This window comes from Alosa alosa, chromosome 9, assembly GCF_017589495.1.
Source record: "Alosa alosa isolate M-15738 ecotype Scorff River chromosome 9, AALO_Geno_1.1, whole genome shotgun sequence".
NCBI lineage: Eukaryota > Metazoa > Chordata > Actinopteri > Clupeiformes > Clupeidae > Alosa > Alosa alosa.
The window spans coordinates 22,663,605-22,672,369 of NC_063197.1; the positions used below are offsets into that span (position 1 = coordinate 22,663,605).

The 8,765-nt window shown below is 43.2% G+C and overlaps 1 protein-coding gene across 3 annotated transcripts in view; it reads right to left on the reverse strand.

Moving 5' to 3' along the window:
• The window catches only part of brinp3a.2 (bone morphogenetic protein/retinoic acid inducible neural-specific 3a, tandem duplicate 2), a 25,507-nt gene extending 17,150 nt beyond the window's left edge, over window positions 1–8,357 (reverse strand). The window contains exons 1-2 of one of the 3 annotated variants that reach the window (XM_048252727.1): window positions 8,169–8,357; window positions 7,741–7,835 (exon numbers count right to left, since the gene is read on the reverse strand). The gene's annotated coding sequence lies outside the window, so the exon portion shown is untranslated. Of the gene's footprint in view, window positions 195–7,740 lie in introns of all 3 variants that reach the window. The other 2 variants (XM_048252725.1, XM_048252724.1) reach the window with 2 other exon arrangements.
• Window positions 8,358–8,765: the final 408 nt, after the last annotated feature.

Consider the following 8,765-nt stretch of genomic DNA (forward strand, 5'->3'; position numbering starts at 1 on the left):
GCAGGGTTATGTTTAGCGGTGGCGCTCTGTGCAGCGCGTCCTGCTGTTCCCTCTGCTTTGTTCTGGACTCCTATCGCTTCCCATATTTCCTGTGCCGGTTGTCAATCAGCGCTGCCCGCAGCCGTGTCAAAACCAGATGTTGGAGAAGAAAAGGTCTCATTACTGTAGTCTGATGACAGTCTGTCAAACCATGCCTGCCATATGCCCGGGTTTCGAGAAAGAAAAAAAAAAGAAGTTATGATATTCGTTCAATGCGCACAATGGGAATCAAAGGAGCAGAGTGATAGGTCAGATGGAAGGTTAACATATCAAATCTACATCAGAAGCCCCCGTGCTCCATGAAAAAATGGAGAAATTGAAACGGGATGAAGAAACCTCCTTCCAAGTTTTCTATCACATCATTTGCAGTTCACTTTGAAAGGCACCTAGGGCTAATTTGTGTCATCGGTGTCCTGTCTTTGTCCTCAGAACACTGTCCAACTTTGAGGTGTGTACTGAGTGCCGGCACCCATAATGGAGTACAGCCTGCATGTAATTCACAGATAAGTAGATCGCTACCAGTGCGAACACAGCACTGATCTAAGCTACAATGCATTCTGTCATTCTCTCTCTCTCTGTCTGTCTGTCTCTCTCTCTCCCTTTTTAAAAAAAGAAGCTGTGATTACACCAGATTTAAAAGCCGGGGTTTTTGCGGCATGACATCTAATTCTTCAGTGTCGACATCCACATACGCTGCCATGCATATTGATGAGCAGACCCTGCTGGATCACAGTGAAAGTGCTCAGTGGGGGACCCACAATGCATCAAAGTTCCCCCCTCAGTGATACGCCACACCAAACAGAGGCTCCTAAACAGAGAGCATTTTTCCTCCCTCAACTTCTGCTGTTTTTGTTTTCTTCTTTGTGTTTTTATTTATTTATTTCGTCGTCGATACAATTAAACTGTAATGCTTAATGACTTTCCTCGGATGTATGAAAGGACTGGGTAAACATAGTGAGAGTAAATATTGTGAATGCAGTGGTTTTTGCACTGAATGCTGATGGCAATCCCATGGTACAGGCTCAGCAGGTGTAATGCTAAAAGAGATTTCTCAGTGTCTGCTGTTGGTTAACAAATGCACGGGGTAGATAAAGCAAAATACTCCAAATGTGCATGTCTGTACGTTTGTGAGAGAAGTGAAGAGCGAGGAAGATGAAAGACTTAGTAGCAAGTGTTCTAACCCCCTTGCTTGGGAATATTTAGCTTCCCCGAGTAAGTAAACTTTCATAGATTGCTACATTCTGAGTCAGCTACAGTTGTGATCAGTAGGCATATTATCTTTAAAACAACAGGGACGGGTATTTTTGTTACTTTCAGCGGAATTAATATCAAGTGTGTCTCATTGTACGCTGTGTGTGGGCATTATTGGATAACAATTGTGCTTGTACGCGCAATATGTTTCATAATCTAAAGTAAAAATTATCCACCTTACATTGTGTGGTACACCTTAATCCTTTTAAAAACAAATGAAATAGCTGGCCTGGAAGTAAAATGCATTTTTATTATCTGCTGTTTGAGGCTGCAGTTTTTCAGCAGCTCTCCTGAAATATAATTGCATACAACCTGGGAAGAGATAACCTGAGGCATTTCAGAAATGTGGTAATGGTGGCAGGCTACCGCTCTGTGTTTCTGAAGGACCGTTTGATAACCTCAGTGGGAGAGGTTGAAAAGATTATGTGTGTGGACAATATCTGCTTTCCAAACAATGCAAAGTCATAGGACAATCTTGTATTACTGTGTCAATGGCACAGCCCCCACCCCCGACCCATTTGTGTGTGTGTGCGTGTGTGTGTGTGTGTATGTGTGTGTGCGCGTGGTTGTGTCTGTGTGCGCGTGTGGTTGTTTTAATGTATGCTTTTTTGCATGACTCAAAACTATGCAGATTGTGATGATGGCTGCATGGCCAAAAATGGTCTCAACAAAATCTCTCTTAAAGCCAAATAACCACCAGATGTCAAGGCACTCCAATACAGCACATTAGGCAAAGAACATGATAGAGGAAGACAGAGAACAGCAGAGAATGACAGAGTGTGAAAGAGAGAGAGAGAGAAAGGGAGGGAGAGAGAGAGAAGGGGGAGGGAGGGAGAGAAGGAGAGGGATAGAGGGGAGATATGATAGATTATGATGGATGATTGAAAGTAACATTGTTGAGTAATCTGATCCTTATGTGATTACCGGTCTTACACTGTGTTATAATTATTACAGGAACACTAATGTATATTACAGCATATAGGCTTGTACAGCCATGGTAGAGCTTATCATGGAGACGCCTTTGATCAGAGATATGACTGATGTTGACCAATCTACAACACATTGTTCATTTACATCCATACAAGGCTATTTAAATCTAATATGCATTTCAAATTCAGAATATCAAACAACTGGCAAATGTAAAGCAGCGCTATTATACATAACAATCATACACATTAAAAATGAATTCACATTTACAAAGGTTAGAACTCTTTAAATGTATCATTTATGCCACATTTATGGTGCATTTGTATTCACTACAGCACATCAATACATTATTCCTTGTAGCCTTGTTCTTTGACAGAATATTTTTCATTCTGGCCCTTTGCGTAGGAACACTTGCACCAGAATGTTTTCATCACCCAAGGAAAATATCATTATTATAATTTGTCCTTTAAATGTCTACAAACACAAGGTTGTGCATACAACCCTGGAGGAAGCTATCATGAAACCATTCCACAAAACTATGCAACAAAGGTATTTTGCGTCTTAGAATGAGCGTAATGATCGACCATATTCATTTGGACTTGTCCAAGATTTGTCCATTTGATATGTAATGCCCATCCCAACACAACCATTTAAAGTGAACTATTATCTAACATACTAGTTTTTATTCCTTTTCCTCTTCATCTGAGATGGAAGAGTTGGCATCTCATTTTGGCCAGTCAAAAATGGCACGACCTTTAACACATACCATTCCAAACATAGTCTGAGGGAGTGAGTGTGTGGGCTAAACCAGACCTGATTTCAGCCTAGTAAAACCAAAAGGATCCTATCAAACCCAAGGGAGCAAAGCAGCACCTCCTAATTAATGATCAATAATACAATTTATCATGGAATTAGGGCAATTCCAGCATCAGTAAATAGGTCAAAGCTTTATGAAGCAGTTTTACACAACCAGAGGCTTGCGGTTGTACTGTGTGTTTGTGTGCAAGACAGCCTTTCTGCAATTTAGTGAAATTCACAGAAGGGCTTTCAGGAGGAGGCAAAAACAACATCTTTTAAGATTGAGCTCCACACTTTTTGGAATCACTAGCCTCAGAGAGCTTGGATTGTGTTCATATTGTACTCCGCATGACACCCCACTCCACATATGAAAACACCATTCAACACTCTGTTTGCCCCTCCTCACATTCACCACTCTGTTTGCCCCTCCTCAGACACAACATGTTTACCCCCAGACCTGGAGTATAAACGGTGAGCAAACACACTCTCTCTTTAAATGGCCTTGAAATGATTGGGAAATGATCGGGGCTGATGAGATTTGAGCAGTCCCAAAGCCAATCTCTCCAAGGTGTTTATCTAAGCCTATTTAGAGAGCCGAGTGTTGCGTGAGTTCTCCTCTGGCTCAGAGCATCTGTTCAACACTATCGGAGTCCACACCAGCACTGACAGGAGAGTGACTGAGCCTCCCTCACCAGGACCACTGAATGGACAAGGCTCTCTTTGTGATACTGCCACATTTCGGTGCATTTTGAAAATGGAGGTGAGGGAGCTGCCGGGGCTGGTTATGGGGAGTAGATGGAAACGAGTGAATGTCGTGCATGGCAAGGGGATTTGATTAAAAGGTTTCATTAAAATTTCTTCAACAGGATCCAAGTGGTGCGTCTGGCACTTAACATTGTGTCTCGGAGCTAGCCCTAGAACCAGCCTCCGAGTCTAAAACAGGAACTGATAAACTCTACATCCTCCTTCCAGTGCTGACTAATGGAAATGTTGCCCCTAATTAACCCATTTATCTCTCGTGCTACCACAGTCAACAATACCTTTCAATGGACGCCAGAGGTAACACGTTCCTTTTGTGCTAAGTTATGTCTGCGAGTCATAATTACTTATCAGGAAGTACAAGTCGAGCATGTGAGTTCGAAGACTTGCACGTAGAAAGAAATCTTGCTGTCAGTTTGAGAGATACACAGCTGAGAACTTTTGAGGCAAAAAATAATATGCTGGACGCTGTTGAAATTTTAAACACAACATGACCCATCTGTCTGCGATTTTTTGCAAGGTGTGCACAGAAAGATTGCATGTGTGTGTGTGTGTGTGTGAGAGAGAGAGGTGTGAGTTTTGCATTTGCGGTGATATGTCATTAAAATGCAATGTGATTTATTCCACATCTTTACTATGTAAATGCTGTGAGATTGATTTCATGCCATATCAGCGCTGAGTCATGGACATATCATCAGCCACTGACGAGCAGTGATAAGAAGTAGGATGCAGCATGGCATGGCTAATTGTGGTTTTGTAGACTTGTATGCTTTACCATCTAAATTAGATTTAATCAATTAGCAGGAAATGTTTAAACAGGACAAAGGGAAGGATTTAGAACAGCATAAAAGCTGCTGGCATAATCAATGCAGAGGAAGTAATCAAAGATGTGCCTTTAATTATTGCCATCTAGCTCGTAAAGTTCTCACTTGTACATTTTTATTTGGCTGCATATCACAGGGTAGCTCAGAGCAAGACAGTGGGGGGAAAGCATCCATAAATCTCACTAAAACACACACAGGCCTTTTAAAAACGACCAGACCCAGAGGTTCCACTTAAAAAGAGGTTATTAGGGCTCCAGTCACGCCATATTGGGCGCATATCTGCTAAAAACGCCATATTTCAATTGGGCGGCCTTTGTTTTTATCAATACAGTAGTTCACACAAGTATTTCAGTCACCCACTATGAGTCTGTGCATTTAAGATGAGCAGCATTTTGCTCAGTGTGAATGCTCCAGAACTTTATTTGTATGTTTGATGATTTATGAGGGCTGCCTTCCAGTAATGGCATCACATTGCAGAATACAAAAAAGGCTTCCATTCCTTTTGTTTCTGCTTGCATTTTTATGGTTTTTGTTTTCCACTGCGGAGTTTTATTTTATGAGGCCTGGCAAGGGATGTGTGTTGGCTTTATCTGGCTTTGCATGCATACGCGCTATACACATGTATATCTCAATTACGCCACCTTCTTTCAAGGCATCTTTGTTTTTTAAGCCCTAATCAGGCTGCCAATCTCGGGCGTGCACACGCCGCTTTCTTCTCATCTGTGTCACATAAAACAGCGCCCGAGTCGGGGCAGATTCGGGGGATACGCTTGTTTGCTCATTATCATAAAATAATGGGCAATGGATGCTCAGCACAAAGGCGTTCTCGTTGCCAACGGCCTGCTTTGCCTTTCTGCCTGGCTGCAGTGAACCTGAGCAATCTCTCCTCCTCCTCTTGTCCCTGCCTTTCTTTTTTTTTAAGGATGCTTTAAAATTGCTGCTGCTCTCGCTCCTTTACTTACCTATTCATTAATTTGAGGAGTTGTTAGGGGCCACTTTAGCCAGAGACGAGGATTTGTCAGCAAAGGCCCCCATTGAGGCTCCGAGCACATTCGTTTGAATGAGAGGGCTCTCACGGACTCTGATCTATGACTAAATCACTCATTTGGACAGGATGAATGGACCATTGAGGTGGCAGCATTGACTGTGATGTTTGTGTGTGCGCACGTGCGAGCAAACGTACGTGTGTGTGTGTGTGTGTGTGTGTGTGTGTGTGTGTGCCTTCACTGTGTGTTTACTTTTTTTCTTCCTTAAACTCGTCTTTATGTGTGTGCCAGGACCTCTAAATGGAGGTTTAGAAATGTCCAAACTGTGCCAGGGTTTTCAGAGATGTGAGACAGCTGGGCCGCCACACACACAATCGCACAATCCACCACAGAAGGTGAATGTACTGCCTTCAGCCACCTCAACTGAGCAGCACACAGCACACAGCAACTGGCCTCCACTGCCTAGCCTCCTTACAACAAGCCTTAACACACAAAGGGCCCACACTCAAGGAATCTGCAAATAATGGAGTTGAGGTGCCGGAGACTGACTTACTGAGTACACAGACCTGTCAGGCGGTGGAGACACTGCCACCACTGCAACAGGACCTGCTCTCATTGTGTTCCAACACAGCTGAGTTAAACGCTCTGAGTGGAGTGCAGTTGGTGGTTGGTCTGGGGTCAATGCTGCTGGGAAATCTTTATGAATACACATAATTATGCTCATTATCATCTTTGTTGCTCTCTGAAACTTAGCGTATGTTGTGTCTGAGGCAATGCGACATCAATGCCTCTTTTGAAAATGTAGCAATTCCCAGTGTGTGTGCGGAGGTGGCGTTTTTTTAATATCGTGCCGTACAGTTTTGTGAGCAGTGATACTGTGTGGATTTAAAACATTTTTTCCCATTGTTGTTCGAAACAAGGGGCTGGCGTACTCCTCAGCCCCCTGTGTCAACATCTCCAAGTCTGGCTGAACTGATCAGGAGGATGGCGAACAGTGACCTTGTTGTGGGGTAATAAACAGCAACATAACAGCTTGTCGCTAAAATCCTCTCAGGGTTTTGGCTGTGGCACGCTCTGGCTGGCGAGAAAGCCTCGGAGACAGCCTACTGCAGCACAGTGTGTCTCCTATTACTCTGACAAAACCTTAATGCACACTTCCCTCCCCAACGCTCAGCCTGGTGTAACAGTCCCCTTTGTGGCTCAATCCATACAAAACTTCATCGCAGATTAAGATCCCAGCATCCAGGCGATGCGCTCTTGCCATGTCTGGGAACACGTGATATGAGGGTCGGGTTACTGCTGTTCAATTTCCTGATGCACATTCGCGGGTAACCACCAATGAGAGTGAATTAAAATGCACAATTGTGGGGATCAATGTAAATGGATATATCGAATATGGTTCAGACCCTTTGCAAATGAACCGGGATAAACTTGCTCTCGAGCAGGCTGAATATTCCAGTCAGACAAAACAGCCGTTAGCATATTTGGTCTAGAAAACTCGCTTTGCATAAACCTATACAGTTGATTTGCCAGGAAGTGGTTGCCATTAATCAAGAGGGTTACAAGCTTACCCAGCTATCAAAACGACTTGTCTGTGATGCCTTGGAAAGGCTAAGGGCTACAGATTTTAATTAGTAAATCACTGTAAAAATAGTTTCTGAATAGCTTCAAGCTGGTGCTTTATGCTTCAATGGCACTCTGCAATCCTATTCAGTGTTCATCAGTGTTAAGAGATTTGATCCCCTGCAGAAAAACCAACAGGCCTTTAGGGATCCTTGGATGTTTGTTTGTTTGTGGTTTGGGTGTTTATGTTTGTGTGTGTATGTGTGTGTGTGTGTGTGTGTATGCGCGTGTGTGTGCATGAGAGAGAAAGAGAGGGACAGATAGCGTAAGAGATGGGCAGAGACAGTGTGTATGTGTGAGAGAGAGAGAGAGAGGGAGGGAGAGAGAGAGAGAGAGACTAGATCTCTCACACCGATAAACACCAGTGCAAAAAGGGAGCATGTCGACCTGAACATTACATGGTAGGCTACAGTGGTGACACTATGACTCATATCAATGCATTCAAAAAGGTATGTGACTAGACATATCAGCACCTTAAATGACATTAGGTATTAGAAATTACATCAAAAGGTAGTCGCCACATGACAACTCACCGCAGTACAGAGCATAAGGCAAAGTTCGTCAGATCCTGTCCCATTCTTCGGTAAAATCCTGCAGCAAACTGTTTGCGTAAACATACAGCTGAAAACTTCGTGACGTGAAGACAGTGAAAGAAGAACCCCCCAAAACCCACACACAACTGTCGTTAATGAACTGAAATTACAATCAGCAGTCAAAGTCTGTTACCAAAGAATAATCAGGCATCATTTCCAGCGCACTAGTCCTTTGACGAACTTCGTTTATGAAGTAGCCTACGTTTATCCTGAGAGGATTAATGTTCTTGAAAGCGGCGACATTTGGAAATATGTAGACTTTACAAAATGAGAACATCCGAGAAGCGAAGAAGGCAACTGGGAATACTGCTTTAACAATTAAGATGGAAGATGTGTGCGTTCCACGAACAAAAGAACAACGAACTCACAAGAGGACAGCTGCAGCGGAATGCGACTGAATAACAGCAACTCGGTGGGCGCCAGCGAACATCGGTTAAATATTCCTTCATAAAGTCAGTGTCACCACATAGCTCTGCTTGACCCTCCTACTCTGCATCGTCGTGTTAGAGAGTGTGAGAGCCCACTCTCAATGCCTAGGCGGCGGCAGTCGCGAACGCTATGCTTCTTTGCTGCCCCCCTCACACTCTGTCACATGTTTAGAAGACAAGTAGTCCTCTGTGATGTTTTTTGGAGGATACACTTAATACCGCTGATGATGAAGGAATGATAACTGCTGTTTAATCTCACAGCCTTATTTTGGATCAATGAGCCGTTCTTTTGAGCTCTTTCTCCATATTCATCTATAATGCAAAGAACTTCAGTGATAACCTAGCCTACTCATGGAACTGCATTTTCGAAAGGTTGCAGTGTTTTTTTCCTCATGTGGTAGGCCTACTTTGAGAAGTGACAATAACAAATTCAGTGTGTTTAGGCTTTGTTGTGCTGTGGGACTCTCTTATTTCTCTAAAAGAGAAATGTGTTTATGGTGGACACTCTTCACAGATTTAACCAAATCTATATATTTT